At 34.4% G+C, this 18,008-nt stretch overlaps 1 long non-coding RNA gene across 1 annotated transcript; it reads left to right on the top strand.

Moving 5' to 3' along the window:
* Window positions 1–1,847: 1,847 nt before the first annotated feature.
* LOC138701935 (uncharacterized) lies at window positions 1,848–16,519 on the top strand. The gene is made up of 4 exons (XR_011332725.1): window positions 1,848–2,001; window positions 12,794–12,875; window positions 13,986–14,019; window positions 16,413–16,519. It is a non-coding gene; the product is annotated as an uncharacterized lncRNA (long non-coding RNA).
* The last annotated feature ends 1,489 nt before the right edge of the window (window positions 16,520–18,008 follow it).

Genomic DNA, 18,008 nt, shown 5'->3' with positions numbered 1-18,008 from the left:
AACTGCCATCTAAGGCCGTGTAATGAATTAAAAAACAAATGACTTCGTCTATAAGGGGCCTTGGACAGCAACAATCGAAAACTATGAAAGATAGCCTACAGAGAATGTTAACCGATTTGTGTAATTAATTATTATTTCACCATCGGAAAGTGTAGTTTCTCTATATGGACATAATGCTATAATGTTATTACAGTAACTTCTGAGTGAATTGAGGACAGGTAAGATTAAAAGAGCTTCTTATGCACAAACAACTTGATAGGCTATTCTGTGCATTCGTTTCCTGTATTTCTTAAAATAATGTTTATCTCAGAGAATTAACGAACCACAAGAGTGTATTGATTTAGTATGCAGTAATAATATGTTAGCTTAGCATTCCATTATTTTATAATCCAAATTTTAACTATGCTCAATTGAATCGTGTTAAAATACATAAAATACATATGCATTAAATGCAATGCAAAAAAATTGGATAATGAGCCAAGCAGATTATGTTGCGCTGTTGTAAAATAAAATTTGTTCCTCCTGAGATTCAAGAGCCCCCATAACAAATTAAAAACTTACTTATCGGCGTACATCCGTTATCAACACATTTTTATATAATATAATATAATATAATATAATATAATATAATATAATATAATATAATATAATATAATATAATATAATATAATATATAATTTAAGTTATTTAAGTTATTTGAAGGGTTCAGAACCATAGTGGCCCAAGCGCCATTTACTGAATACGTAGAAAACAAGGGTTAAAACTAAGTTATTATCATAATTCAATGGAAACATATAGCAAATAAAATAAAGTATACACATTAAATCTAAATTATATGTCAGTCTTCATTAAGGTATGTATTAACGTTTGAAATGGCGTTTTTATGACTAAAATTTTCTTTGTAATAATGTTAGCTGCAAAATCCTAGTACAGAGCATTGTACGCATAAACAGCAATAACTCAGCGAAAGAAATTTCAAAACTGAGTAATTTTAGAAAATATATGGCATTTTGAGGGAATAGAATAATTTTTAATTAATCATTTTTTTAAGGAATCAAAATGTGAAATTGAAGTTTCTGATATATGGTTATGTTAGTCTACTTTCATATGTTGTCTGATAAATATCTTAAAAAGGTTGGTTAAAAAATGTAGATTTTCCTCCAAAACGTTAATACATACCTTAAAGTATGGATGCATGTAATAAAAATTAAGAAACATGTTAAGGGAATTGTCATTGCACCAAATGAGTGGTCTCTGGACCAAAATGATCGCATTTTAATTATTTAAATACAATTTAAATTAAGTAACATATTAAACGATTTATCCTTCTATCAAACACGAATGTTCCCTGGATCAAATGTCCTATTTTAATTATGTAATTACTTTATATTTATTTCTAACGGGTGCAGCGGAGCGCACGGGTACGGCTAGTTATTTAATAAGATTTACATATTAACTTTGTACTCTCGGTAAAATACTGTAGATACAACATATTGTCATATACAGCAGACCTATTTCAATTTCAAGTCATTATTTATGTCATCGAAACCTCTCCTACTTCAGTTATCTCTTGTAGGAGACTTTTAACCCGCGCCTACGATGTTGCAGAGTGCTACACCCAAGGTCAGAGTTGCAATCATTCCAGACAGCATTCTGATACGCTATTCGGTACTGCACTGTATGCATTTTTTGTGTTAAAGGGAACAGGATGTAGCTGTCACTATGCGTATTGTGTCACTGAAACTTCGACGCTGATAGTACTGCCGTACTTCTAAAAATATTGCAGACGTGGGTTTCGGAGTAAAGACACATAATTTACATTTACGTCACAGAGAAAAAACCTAGAGTGGGGAAAAATTAACCGGTTCATAAGGAACTGAAGGAAAGAAATACGCGTATATAAAGGTGAATCTCTTATTGGAGATACACCAACATCAATTGCGTAATATAACAAGCAGACCCTAGGCTAGGCCGTGAGCACCGATACGAAGTAAATCAGAGGTTAGTATCCATATATATTATATACCATGTGCATTTCAAACTATAAGGGAATTGACATTGCCATAACAAATTCACGAATAAAAAATTGAAAGTGGAATTACATGTAGCTGGCCATGTGTAATAAATCAGTAGGCCTTGTAGAAAAGAAGGGTATCTACTGATTATTGCTAACTAAAAGTCTGTTTGATGGCATTAATCTTTAAATAATGGATTATTATACTACAGAAGAAAAGATTTTATTTATGCAATCCTGGCATTAAAACACGTTTGTTATGACGCTACAAATCGTGCACAATTGGCCTAATTCTACTTAGCAACTAGTATTTCATGCCGTCATCACCGCCTTCACAACATAATTTTATACAACGTACCTGTAAGGAAAAGCTTCAAAACAATAACGAAACGGTTACTTAGCAATCATGCAATATCTATATAGGCTATATAATTTGAACTGGTAATGGAAATTACGGGAAAACGGCTGAACGGATTTTAATAAATGACCCCTCATTTTGAAGCTTGGAACCCAAATTTTTTCGGAAAAATAGTAGTTTTCAGTGAAATGTCAATTTTTAAACATAATTTTCCTATTTTCCACAATCCATCTGTCGTCAGTTTTGAGAACTAGCTAATAGAATTCACGGCCTACTTGATATAACCTTCGCTTTTTTGTAAAGGAGAAGAGAAGCGAGCATCAAGTCGGCCGTGTTACATTTCACAATAAAACAAAACACATTCTACAGTAAACAATATTACACGAAGGCCATGATCTGCAAGAATGCTGACATATTTAGAGCTCAAATTAAATTGGTTATTGTCCACACCTGTGGAGTAACGGTCAGCGCGTCTGGCCGTGAAACCAGGTGGCCCGGGTTCGAATCCCGGTCGGGGAAACTTACCTGATTGAGGTTTTTTCCGGGGTTTTTCCTCAACCCAATACGAATAAATGCTGGGTAACTTTCGGTGCTGGACCCCGGACTCATTTCACCAGCATTATCACCTTCATTTCATTCAGACGCTAAATAACCTAGATGTTGATACAGCGTCGTGAAATAACCCAATAAAAAATAAATAAATTGGTTATTAAAAACTTAACTTACTAAAAATAATTTACAGGTTTGATTCTGTGGTGTGTAATTTTCTGGGTACAGCTGTGTATTGGATATTAAAAACTACAAAACTTGAGGTGGTTTGATGACATTATTACCATTAGAAATGAAATATTATTGTAGTTAATGCCATGATGTGACTATTTTTTATTAATTATACATATTAATGCTATATTGATGATATGCAAGTGAAACGTTTTGGGGTTATATAAGCAGATGTAGAGAATAACTTAAATTAGATTTTGATTTCTATATTTTACTGAGTGGCGGCTATATAGTATATGTTACTGAAAGCTATAAAACTTACGTAAGATAATAATATTATTAAAAATCAAATATTTTTATAATTATTAATCAAGTGGGGTTGGGTCTTTTTCATATATTTAATGGTGGTGTGGTGTAGTTATTTATATGCATGGTTCTCTTCAGTATTGGCTCGAGAGAGAGTATCTTTCATTATTATGGAAGAAAATAACTTTCCAAATGTCTGGTATTCTTCGTTGAAAATAAATCTGAAAAATGTTTATTTGAACGTCTAATGAACTTAGTTTGCAGCATTTGCTGCACAAGCCACTATTACGTTATATCCAATACACATGTCTCTACTACGTCATAACACTACATTTTATAAATAATAGGCCTAGTTTTTTTTTTACATATTTTATTGCTAGGATAGCGTAAAACCACAGTCTAGTATATACAGTCACGAAGTTCAATACGTAGGGAATGTGCATCCATAGATAGTTGCTAATCACTAGGATCGCTACTATCGCCTCACTACAGACTATGCGAAATAGTACCGGCACAGTCTATTGTTCCTAGTACGTGCTAGTACCCTCAGCAACTCAAGCTTCGTGACTATATATATACTATACTGTGATAAAACGTTGTATTTATCCCGTGTATAATCTTCATTATAAACATTCGTGAAAATTAGCGTGCTCGCATTCACTCGTGCCATAATTGCCAAGATTATACACTAGTTACTTAAATTACTGTTATTGAACTGCATGAAAACATGAATTATTAATCTTCGAGAAAAAAGTTACATAACATAATGACAAAAAATCTTCAAAATGAAATACACAACTGCAATTATAATAGTAAAACATTATATAATTATTTTGAATAACCTAATCTAAAACTTATATTATGTTATCAAAGGATCATGTATAAAAGTTGGCAATAATCAGTAGATTGTCTTCTTTTCTACAAGGCCTACTAATTTATTACACACAGCCAGGTACATGAAATTCCACTTTCAATTTTTTATACGTGGATTTCTTAAGGCAATGTTCATTCGCTATGTACTGTAGTTTGAAATATACATTTTTTATTATTATTTACTTATTATTAATATTATTGTGGTTGCAAACACGGATTAACCAATAATATAACAGCACAACAGCTTACAATAATAACACAATATTAATAAGTGTGATAAAAAAAAGTAACTTCGCTTGACTTCTTTAACTCCAAACCAGCAGATTTCTTCAGACGCGGAATCCAAAAACTACCCCAGCGTTCGCAGAGAGTTATAGATAATATTTATTTGTCTAATGGCTAGTACATGATATTTACTATCATTGACTGAGCGAAAAACAAGAAAGTGGTGAACAAAACTACGGATTAAGTAATTAAAAACATTCGGGCTCTGGCTTCCCAGTAGCGGTCGACTTCCTTGGAGGATTTCAGAGCAGGGAATTTTGCAAGGTGTTTCTATCCATGTCTTCCTGATGATGGCACAAAATGCAGGATGCTGATGGAAGGATGCCAAGACGATTGAGGTGTTTACCCAGGATGTCATGTTCAGTGTTAAGACGACAGCTTGCAACTGCTGTCTTCTGGGTTCAGGAGGTATATCCTTCAGTAATTTCCTACCATGTTGCGAAATGTTTATGTCCAATTCTTGTTGGTGATTATTTTTTGTATTTGCTTGATATACTGTTTTACTGAGCTAAATGACAAAGATTTCCGTGGGTTTATTTTGAGATTGGCACCCTTCTTAGCTAATGTGTCAGCCTGTTTATTCCCATGTAGATTACAATGTCCTGGGATCCATTGTAACACAAATGTTTTGCAATGTTCTTTTAAAGTTGCAAGTATTTTTTGACAATTATTGATTTGTTCTGTGTAGGGGTGGTCAGTTTTATTTATAGACAAAATGGCTGCTTTTGAGTCCGAGAGGTTGACGGCGTTTGTAAATTTATCCATATGGAATAAAAGTGCGACATAGACCTCCTCCACGTGGTGCACCCCGGACAACGCTTTGAGGCAAAATGGTCTATAATAAGGCAAAGAAAATGAGAAATTCAACCAATTGTTATAGATAAAATAGTAGAATATGTTACTGATTAATTTCTGTCATCTATTCATCTCAAATAAAAACTTCTGTCATAGCGAAAAGAAAGTTGAGAAATTTTTTTATCAACCCAGTAATTATTGTTATTGGTCTCACTATTAAAGAATATACACTTTAGAAAATAAATATGTTCAGTGAAATTTAAATACACAGTTAATGAACAGAATGTTGGTATGGACGTACAGATTGATTTTTGAATTCTACTGAAATGTGATAATTAATTTAAACGTCTATATTAATGATTAGTCTGTCACATTTTAGGCCCCTAAAGATGTGATTATAGGGCTGTTGTAATATTAATGTGATGACTGTCAATTGCGTGTAGTATATTATGCAACTGTGTAGGCCTAAATGAGAAATAAAAGTTAATAAGCTAGTTATATGTAATTAAACGCATGTTTAGGCGTTAATGAACCTCATGTCAATGCTAAAAGATAATTCAATTTAAACTGAATAAATTTAATTGCAAGCATAATTTGCATCTCGTAAATTAATATTTCTGCACCCGAGGGAAACTAGTTTTAACGAAAACCACAGTCCAAATACAGAGGTAGACAAATATACTGTTCCGCGATTTAGTAGAATGCGTTTGGATCTAAAGAAAGCAGAAAAGAGTACAACGTGGCCTGTTGTGACGAGAATCTAAGCCTCCGCATATCGGTAAGGCATCATGTCAAAAAACGTTCACGTCTGAGTAGTTTTGACAAAGTAAATATTATTCAACGCCTTGAAAGCGGCTCAAATATTTAAAATATTGCTGGAGAGTTTAAGGTAATATTTATTTATTTTACTATTTATTTACTTACTTTGTTTGTTTATTTATTTTTCCACTCATTCCTTCACACACTCACTTATTTACAAATTTACTTATGTATTTTTATATATGTATTCATTCATTCATTCATTCATTCATTCATTCACTCACACACTCAGTTATTTAAAAATTTACTTATGTATTTTTATCTATGTATTCATTCATTCATTCATTCATTCATTCATTCATTCATTCATTCATTCATTCATTCATTCATTCATTCATTCATTCATTCATTCACACACTCAATTATTTACAAATTTACTTATGTATTTTTATCTATGTACTTATTTATTCATTCATTCATTCATTCATTCATTCATTCATTCATTCATTCACTCGCTCACTCACTTACTAACTTACAAATTTATTCACGTATTTTTATCTATGTACTTATTCATTCATTCATTCATCCATCCATTCATTCATTCATTCATTCATTCATTCATTCATTCATTCATTCATTCATTCATTCATTCATTCATTCACTCGCTCACTCACACACTCACTTACTTACAAATTTACTTATGTATTTTTATCTATGTACTTATTCATTCATTCATTAATTCATTCATTTATTCATTCATTCATTTTCTTATTAATTATTATTTACTTATGTATTTATTCATTCATTTAGTATTTTATTCATTTACTCATTATTTATTAATTTATGGATTTATTTTTATATATTTATTTATATTTTATAGATAGATATAATCTAGGAAATAAAATTAATTTGTATTAACGTTGTATCAGATTCAATTCTTATAATGAATTAACTCTTAAATACACATTCCCGTATGATCGATGTTTTTCCTCGACTTTCATGCTCTACCGCTTGCCGATTGCAGGGGACTTGCTCCGTATGTTATACCTAAGTAGATGAACATTGACTTTCTCCTATATCGACGGAGTAGTGCATAGTGTTTTTTAAACTATGAGGATTTTTTAGACACGTTTCTCTCCGGGAAAACACTTGTTTCAATACTTTTTCTAACGCTCTTTAAACAAATACGCAAACAAAACAATTCTGACCTCTTCGTAAGGCGAAATAGGAGAAAATATTCAAAATTTAGTTTTTGTCACAAATAATTATTTGGAATCTTCTGCATAATTTGATACATAACTTATTGAAAATTCTAATTTTAAGTTTCTTCATTATGTCACACATTTTTTTGTGTCAAACTACTTCATTTTCTCATCCCGCAGTATTGCATAAAAATAAAAATATCTCTGAAACTATTTGGTATAAAGGGTTGTGGTTTAGCTTCTTTTGTAACAGAATGCTTGTTTCATAATTTGGCGACATTGAAGATCGTAATGGCTGACTTTCAAAGCTTTACTATGCTGCATATCTTTATGTGGAAGGAGTTGTTGACGAATAGAGAGCGGAGGACAAAATGGCATACAAGGAGAATAAGGGGAATGCAAAGTGAACAAGGAGAATACAAGGAGAACATGATAAAGTTAAGGATAACAAGTGAAATACGCTGATAGTACAGGGGATACAAGAACGACAACTAGAATATAAGAACGACAAGGGGAATTCAATGATGTCAAGGGGAAGACAAGAACAACAAGGACACGGCAAAGATAACAAGGAGAAGACAAGACCAAGGGGAATAAAAGGAGAACAATGGAGGTTGAATTTTTATGTCACTGTCAATTTCTAAGTTACCACTCCCCATAACAAGCGGGAAGAAAGGAGTAGTTCTACGTAAAAATTTATAAATTCTATACTCATACAATGTTTATCGTTTATTACTCTATAGGCTATTGTGAATGAAAGAAGATTTTCAGTTTTTTAAAAGGATACCAATTTAATATTCATATTTAACATCTCGTATTTTGTAGTTTGATGAGATGCCATAATATATGGACACACTAACAAGGGAAGGGTTTCGGCTCGAACAGGAATTTCGTATCCATAATTTGTATACAGGCCCATCTTTACATCTCTGTAAAGCTCCCAAAAGCATTCGTTTGTGGAATGTGTGGTTTGTCTGTTAGAGCATCGTACAAGTTGAGGAGTGGGGAGAGCACTGCACAAGTTAAGGGGATGGGACACCTTACCCGTAAGCCTAGCCTAGCCTAGAAGCTAGTGCGAGTGGTAAAATGTCTAAAGCCCATTTAAGAACATCTTTCTCTAACGTTCTGTCTGAAAATATTGCAGCTAATCAAAAATGCACACTGTTGTGTGAGTCATTGAATGCGCACAAGGACACAAGCTTAATAAATGAATCATCCCAAGGATAGGACATGGAATGTATGATCATTCCACCTGAAAACTAAATATATTCAACCTCTGGATGTCTATATCCTTAGACAATACAGAATATATGCTCGGAGGATAACAGATTACATAAGGACTCTTGCTGAGAATCCATAACTTAACTTGGGAAATCGAGTGTTTATAATGAAAATGCACTCTGTTATTCATAACCTATTGTCTGCTCCAGTATACCGCCCTATGCTTCAGTATTCCTGGCAGTCAGCTGGTTACGTGAATCCTGAACAAGTCTCGGACTTCAAAAATGTAATTCAGGTAGCATTTGATTTTTGAGCACTGGAGTGTGGTTCAGAAGATTGTTCAGGTGTTGCTTCTGTGTGTTGTGCTTATTGCTCTGCTCCATGCTGTTTCATGCATTTTATAGAGAATCCTCATGTACCGGTACATTTTTAAAGAAGTGTATTGACCAATACCAACCAAACGGAGAGTTACACAAATGAATGCTTTTACGGTCTTCATCACCATTGTGAGGTAAGCGTCTGTACAAGTTTTTAACCAAAAATTCCTGTTCCAGCCGAAACACTTCCCTTGTAAGAGGATACTTATATTTGATGAAACTCATTTTTTAAATATCTTTTTGTTAGAAACATATCGTCACGGAGTTGATCCAATAATGAAATTTCCTTGTTTATTGGAAACTAGCCTGGACATTCAAAACGTTGAATAACGTGTCTAAAATCTTGACATTATTAAGTGCTTTTAACTGTTAGTGTCCATAAAATACATCGGTAGTGTCAAGCTGTCCAGAATAACTCGTCGTGACAAGGCTACATGTAAGAGGGACATTTCCAGCTAAATGTTTTAAACGACGATTGAAAATATCTACAGCCTTCAACAAAAAGTTTCTGTTAAAGTAGACATATGGCGAAGTTCACTTCGGTTTTATGTGTTTCATAGATCATGCTCTCGTCTACAAGTCTATAATTTTCAAAGTACTTCTGGTATATTTTTTTAATTGTGACTAATAAAAACCCTCTTTCTGTCATTTATTCGCTACTTGTTTAGTGCCTAAGAATGCCGCCAATTACCAAGGCTGTATTTCCTGAATGACTTTTATCTACCTACTTTTACTCTCTCATTATGAAGTATGGGGGAAAGTATTGTAATGTTACCATCGAGTGTTCTCTTGATTTCTAACAAGGAATGTAAATTATTTACTAAAATGTAAGTATTATATTTCAAGTGCGTAATTTCCTGAAAAATAAGTGGCAGATATTGAATATGAACTATATTCAACAAAAAAGTTTAGAAAAAATTGTCCGCCAACTGTGCCGTTACGTTTACCACCAAATTTAACTAAATACACAATGTCGCCAACATAAGAACATGGTGTTGGTGTGTGGCGTCGTTAGAAGGAGAAATGTGTTTTTTTTTCTCTACCTCCTTCGTTCTGAACATTACTGAGAGATAGCACCACTGTTAGCGACAAGGTGTATTTGCGTAAATATTGCGAGTAGATTATGTGGCTTAGATGAGAGAGTTGGGAGAGAAACAGTTTTGCTGTAGCGCATGCGCGGACCTCTCATGTAGTGGGAGCGTGATCCTTACTTGAATTTATTTTCGCGTGTACGTTGCAGATCAAATGAAGAAGTTCCCTTCTTGCTCCGGTTACACACCTTGCATATACGGAGGTTAGGTTTGGTTAGTTTAGGTTTTTATTAACCAAGTCCGCGCATGCGCAAACAGGCAAGAATTGTAACTTTTTGTCATTTCCTTCTGGAAACGTTTCACTATGTCTTGTAAAGTGTCCATTTTATCTCGAACTAAAATATCTGTCGCATTTTCTTTTGTTTCATCACGGCCGAATTGGTTTATCTCTTTGGCGTCAATGTTTCTAGTCGGCCATGGCCTTTATGACAGTTTTTGTTTCATAATATTGATAAACAATAATATAATGAAAACGGTGAATAATTTCATGGCCCCTAAAATTTCTTTTTCGTAAAAGGCCAGGTATTTTTCTCTAGGCCACAAATAAAACCTCAACGAGGTCATAATTAGGTACTTAACGATTTGGCGAACATTAACCGGAAATTTACTTTCCGTCATTTGAATGATATTCCGTGAAACAGATCTTTTTTCCTCTTAATTTCGTTGTGATAACCTACTTTTAGAATCTTACTACATCTGTATTTTCTTTTAATGTATTCAAAACACCGCAGTTATACTACATAAACCTTGCACTTGACTAATGGAGTGATTTATTTAAGAATATAGTTGCGAATTTCACTACCACCATTTCGATTGTCGTTTGTTTGACACGACTCGGTACGGTCCGGTGACTAGTGGCCAGCCAGTAAAGTCGACTACCGACATTGCTGTACCGTGCGTATTATCACAGTCTACTATATACAGTCACGAAGCTTGAGTTTTGAGGGTGCTAGAAACAATAGACTGTGACGGTACTATTTTGCATTGCCTGTAATGAGGCGATATTAGCGATCCTAGTGGTGAGCAACTATCTAATGTTTGCATATTTACTACTTATTGAGCTTCGCGACTGTATATACTAGACTGTGGTATTATCCAGTTGTTCCAAATTGTTTCTATCCAGACAGACAGACAGACAGACAGATAGAGAGACAGAGGGCGGACATACAGACAAATAGTGATATGGATCACCTAATGTCCAACACAAGCTTATACTTTGGCCTAGGTGAAAATATTACGGGTCAGGCTGCCGGGGTTCCCCGAGGTTTAAGTAAACTCTTCTATAGTCCGTCCCAGGAATCTGTGGAGTTACTGTACTTCGCGCATATGAGGGCGGAGTCTATCTGTGCCGGAGTGTATTGCGGCCAGCATCAGCTCGAGTCCGCTAAGGGGTAAGATGCTCGTGGTAGAAGGTAGAGTAGAGTTCAGATAGAAATGATCCCCTCCCTGCAAGCGATTGCTATCTTCGTTCAACCAACACTCTCCTCCGAGCGATCATTGGCCCTAGCCCTCCCACATACCACTTGGGTAGAGGTCTTGTTTCGTCTTCCTACTCTACAGATTCCTGGGATGGATCATGGGATTCCCCGAAATGAAAAAGCTTGGGAAACACTGCAGTAAGCATTCGAAATTCTGTCATTTTTCGTTTCATCACTGGTCCCGGAAGCGTGTCCATATTCGCTGCGAAGAATCACATAATTCTACGTCAAAAATCAATATTGAAAATACCGCTCGTTGTTCCTAGCACCGATAATATGAACATAAGAGATAGATAGATAGATAGATAGATAGATAGATAGATAGATAGATAGATAGATAGATAGATAGATAGATAGATAGATAGATAGATAGATAGATAGATAGATAGATAGATAGACAGACAGACAGACAGATAGATAGATAGATAGATAGATAGATAGATAGATAGATAGATAGATAGACAGACAGACAGACAGACAGACAGACAGACAGAGATAGATAGATAGATATATAGACAGACAGACAGACAGACAGACAGACAGACAGACAGACAGACAGATAGATAGATAGATAGATAGATAGATAGATAGATAGATAGATAGATAGATAGATAGATAGATAGATAGATAGATAGATAGATAGATAGATAGATAGATAGATAGATAGACAGATAGACAGACAGACAGACAGAGAGACAGACAGATAGATAGTTAGATAGATAGATAGATAGATAGATAGATAGATAGATAGATAGATAGATAGATAGATAGATAGATAGATAGATAGATAGATAGATAGATAGATAGATAGATAGATAGATAGATAGATAGATAGATAGATTTATTGATATTAGTTCACAAAAGTACAGAACTTAATAATTTAACAAAAAGATCTATATACAAATGTAGTTATACATAATAAATATAGAATTTCCTAAACTAATTAATTTATCGCAAATCTCAATAATTTATTGGTTCAAACTTGCACTTACGTCTGGTTTTAGTGCATGTTTAAACCAATCGTAACAACCATTAAGACTTTAAACCTTATTTATCTGATCCTTTTATGAATATAAGAGATAACTTGATTTTATTAGATATGAACATAACAACGGGCTATTTTATTTACAGGTGTTGGGCAGAATTTTAGAATACTCAGGTTTTTGCCTTCATTGCGAGGTATAATATTGTCCTTTTATTTCTTAATAATGATACCAATGCATGTAGAATTTTGGATACCAGTTTTGAAAGAGGACACAAAAAGTACATTAATTCATCCATTCTGAAATCTTGTATGTGTAATTATTTTTTCAGACAGCAGTTCGTACAGACTACAAAGATGACAGCAACTTCAATTCTACTCCTGCTTCTCATCGTCATTACGATGGTCCTTCAGGTAATCGCTTGCATTAATACTTTCCTATTAAGGAATTCTGCAGTTTGTTCTAAATAAGTATCATTTTATCTAATTTATGTTTAAACAGATACAATAGTTACATAATAATAATAATAATAATAATAATAATAATAATAATAATAATAATAATAATAAATACTCCGTTGCGCTACAGCCCTTTAAGGGCTCAGGCCGACCAGCCGGCTGATGGCCACATGCCGAAGCAGAGGTGGACGATCATCTAATCAAAATGGAGATATCGTGTGGTTAGCACGATGATCCCCCCAACCGTTATAGCTGATTTTCGTAACCGGATTTCGCTACCTATCGTAGCTTCCCAAATACATCATGATGCTGGGTGGGCACCGGTTTCATACACTGGCGGAAATTTAATGAGAAAATTTCTTTCTCCACTAGGACTCCAAACAGCGCGCATTCCGTAAGGCGAGTCCTAAAGGAAGATGCCTCAGACCTAACCTAAAAGGTAAAGGGATGCCTTTAGAGGCCACAACGGATCTGGCGCATAAAGCTTAAGTTTTCATGAACTCAGTAACAGAATGAGGTGTTGTGGTCGGCACTACGCTCCGATCAAATTTTTATCCCTGGGAAGGAGCCGGTAATCAATTTCATAGGACGATGGGCAGGTCTCGAGGTCGTGCTGAAAGTTCTTGACAATGAGGAAAATCCCGTCACAGGAATTGAATTCGGGACCGTTCAATCCGTTATCTTCTAACCTAATTTGACCTTTTCTAAATCAGTGTAATCTACAGTAGTCCAGCCTAAACAAAATTCCTAAATTAACTCATAATAATAAATTAAGTACTGACCGAAGTTTTAAGCGAACATAAAATAAACCTCTGCTACTATAATAAATATTCATTAATGGAATTAATTACGCAAAGTTGGGTATTGTCATAATTACTTGTGAATTGGATAAACTCGAAATAATCAATCATATGAGCTGTATAAATGTGTAATTATGATTTGTTTCTGGCAATTATTTATAATTTCCTTTAATGAAATTTTACGCTACATTGAAACAAATGATGACAATACCTTTATACTGCGTTGAAAGTGCCAGTCATTTATCATACGGATTCATTGTTCCAGGTGTTCAACATGGTTGATGCAGCTCCCCAAGGCCGTAAGTAGAGACTATTATTATTATTATTATTATTATTATTATTATTATTATTATTATTATTATTATTATTATTATTGTTCATATTTTTCTATTCAAGGGCTCCAAATCCAGCATTCTCCAATCTTTTCTATTTTCTGCCTTCCTCTTTGTCTCCTCGTATGATCCATATTATGTTAATGTCGTTTATCATCTCATATCTTCTTCCGCCTCGAACTCTTCTCCCGTTCACTATTCCTTCCAGTGCATCCTTCAGTAGGCAGTTTCTTCTCAGCCAGTGACCCAACCAATTCCTTTTCTCTTCCTGATCAGTTTCATAATCATTATTTCTTCACCCACTCTTTGTAGCTCAATTTCTTATTCTGTCTTTCCATTTCACACGCTCCATTCTCTCCACTTCGTCGTAATATCCATTCTTCTGCCCATAAAAATGCAGTACTCCACACGAAGCACTTCACTGGTCACTTCCTCAGTTTTTTTTTATAGTTCCGCAAAACACATTTTTGTTTTCTATTAAAAGCTTCCTGTGCCATTGTTATCCTCCTTCTGACTCCTGGCAGCAGGTCATGTTACTGCTTATAGTACACCTCAAGTATTTGAAGCTGTTCACTTGCTCTACTGCCTCATTTAGAATTCGAACTTTTACTTTCTTTATTTTTTCCCTATAACCATGGTCTTCGTCTTGTTTGCATTTATCTTCATCCCATACTGCTTACAACTGTAATTTATCTCCAGTAGCATATCCCTTAGTATCCTCTCCTCTTCTGCTACTAACGCCAAATCATCAGCAAATCTTATGAACTTTATTCTTCTTCCTCCTACTATCACTCCTCCCATGTTCTAAAATAGTTCTTCACTAAATCCTTCAAATAGATTTTGAACAGGGTCGTCATCTTCAAACCTCGTTCCGCGAAGGGATTCCTTCAGTTTATCAAAGAGATGGTAATCGCACGGTGCCAGATCAGGACTGTAAAGCGGATGTTTCAGTGTTTTCCATCCAAGTTTTCTTATCTGGTCTGTGGTCTTGTGACTGACATGTGGCCGTGCGTTGAACAGGGTAAATGATAAAGGACTTCCTTGTCGTATTCTTCTCCCTATTTCACTTTCTCCTGACATTTCTTCTCCTATCCTAACTTTTTTTTTATTTATTTAATACTTTACACTTGAGCTACATTAGGCGTTGCAGCCCGAAAGAGTTGGCTCGTTGTTTCACGTAAAATATCATATCATATCATATCATATCATATCATATCATATCATATCATATCATATCATATCATATCATATCATATCATATCATATCATATCATATCATATCATATCTTATATCATATCATATCTTATATTATATTATTATCATTATAACTGTTACTGTTATTATTGTGTACCAGTATTCAATATGATGAACACTATTTCACTCGAAGATACGAGGGTCACTCTAAAAGGAATGCACAACATTTATTTAAACATTACATTTTTATCCTACAGCTTTGCTATTTTCATATAATGCAGATACATCCTTTAGGAGCAAAATGTCACTTATCCACATAATTCCCGTCCCTTCAACTGCCTTACGCCATCTTGGAACGAGGACCTGTACACCTGCAGGGTAAAAGTCTGAACCAACACGTCTGAGCCACTCTTTAGCAGCGTGCACGAGGGAGTCGTCATCTTCAAACCTCGTTCCGCGAAGGGATTCCTTCAGTTTACCAAAGAGATTGTAATCGCATGGTTCCAGATCAGGACTGTAAGGCGGATGTTACAGTGTTTTCCATTCAAGTTTTCTGATCTGCTTTGTAGTATTGTGACTGATATGTGGCCGTGCGTTGTCGTGCAATAACAGAACATTCTGTTTCTCCCGATGTGGTGAAACACGACTCAGTCGAAAGGAATCAATGCTTAAATTGAGACTAGCTACAAGCCACGACAGTTTGGGAATGAATGATTTATGCTTTTCGTTGCGATAATTTGCAAAGATTTGGATTTACGATATTTATTTATATATTTATGAAAATTCTGTTCCAATGGTAAAATATGAATCAAGAACGTCTTCTGGAATGTCTGGAAGTGAACAAGTGAGTTCCTGACAAGAAGGCACATGAACTACATTGATTAGTACCTACGGAAAAAATTGATGTAATCAAAATTCCAAACATTAGACCAACAACAACAACAACATGTATGTTTGTTATAAATACGCGTGCATAAAAACAGAAATGTAGGCCTAATGTGAAGTAGAAAAGTAAACTGAATTATTGCGAAACACATAGAAAGTATAATAAGAAAGTATGTGCATTATGTTTATGGTATGAACTTTTAGCTGAAAAGCCTACTACAAGAGTAACCGCAACGTTGGGTATAACTTGAAGCTAATTAATGGTTTTTTTTTGTTTCAGAATGGGGATGTCGTCCAGTAAGAGTCTGCCTGCAGCAATATAAGGAGGGATAAAACATAAAAAATAACATGTAAAAATTTTACAATAAACTTGCAACTGTAACCAAATATATTCATTTATTCATAGTGGCCTGCCCAAGGGCAGGTTTTTCTCTGCAAACCCAGCATTCTCCAGTCTTTCCTATTTTCTGCCTTCCTTTTTATTTACTCATATGATCCATATATCTCAGTGTCGTCTATCATCTGATATCTTTTTCTGCTGCCCCGAACTCTTCTCCCGTTGACCATTCCTTCCAGTGCATCCTTCAATAGGCAGTTTCCAGTAATTTATTGTTTTCTGAATTGTAACATTTCATGTAAAACTAATTTAAACTAAACATGACCTGTATAATAGCTGCTCATAAACTGTTTGTGAGAGTTGGGGGTGGCGGGAAATTTTAGCACTGCCAAGGGGCGGGACTGTATCTAAATCCGACCCTCAATGCCAGCGAAATGATTGCAGGGTCCAACGCCGAAAGTTACCCAGCATTTACTCTCATAGGGTTGAGAGAAAACCCCGGAAAAAACCTCAACCATGTAACTTGTTTCAGAGAATATTCTTACAGAGAACAAAAAATAAATACAAATATAATAATAATAATAATAATAATAATAATAATAATAATAATAATAATAATAATAATAATAATTTGGTCACTTGTAAATCATATAGCAATCAAATTGAAAAAAATCAAGAACGATTCTCAAGATATCTTTATTTTTGAAAAAAAAAAAAGTCATTATTCGGCCTACCATATCAAAATTTCGTACAACAATCTACCCTGAATTTAATTCAATGTCTCTTGCCAGTCGTAGATTACTTGATGAGCAACTTTTATTATAATATGGTCTACTGGATAATAGCGAAATATTATCAGAAATCCAGCTTAACGCTAGAACATCACATTTAAGAAACCGTCAATTGTTATATTATAAAAAACCAAACACTTCTGCACATAAAAATTCATCAATATTAAAAATGTGTTCAAATTTCAATGAAATATGTAAAACATGACATCTAGATTTCAGCATTTCTTACATGAAACATAAATATTTTCTTATTAATATACTGAAGTTACACAACACAGAACTGCACGCATTGTATTCTTCACCTGACATAATTAGGAACATTAAATCCAGACGTTTGAGATGGGCAGGGCATGTAGCACGTATGGGCGAATCCAGAAATGCATATAGAGTGTTAGTTGGGAGACCGGAGGGAAAAAGACCTTTAGGGAGGCCGAGACGTAGATGGGAGGATAATATTAAAATGGATTTGAAGGAGGTGGGGTATGATGATAGAGACTGGATTAATCTTGCACAGGATAGGGACCGCTGGCGGGCTTATGTGAGGGCGGCGATGAGCCTTCGGGTTCCTTAAAAGCCATTTGTAAGTAAGTAAGTAAGTAAGTAAGTAAGTAAGTATATACTGAAGGTAGTTGATTTAAAATACGTATTTCTATCTATCTATTTATTACTCTGTAATTTGCCACTTATAGCTACATTTTACATCTTTTGATTCTGGTATCTATATTTATATATTTCCATTCTTTTTTAT

Source organism: Periplaneta americana, chromosome 6, assembly GCF_040183065.1.
Source record: "Periplaneta americana isolate PAMFEO1 chromosome 6, P.americana_PAMFEO1_priV1, whole genome shotgun sequence".
NCBI lineage: Eukaryota > Metazoa > Arthropoda > Insecta > Blattodea > Blattidae > Periplaneta > Periplaneta americana.
This window is presented reverse-complemented; position numbering and strand designations above follow the sequence as displayed.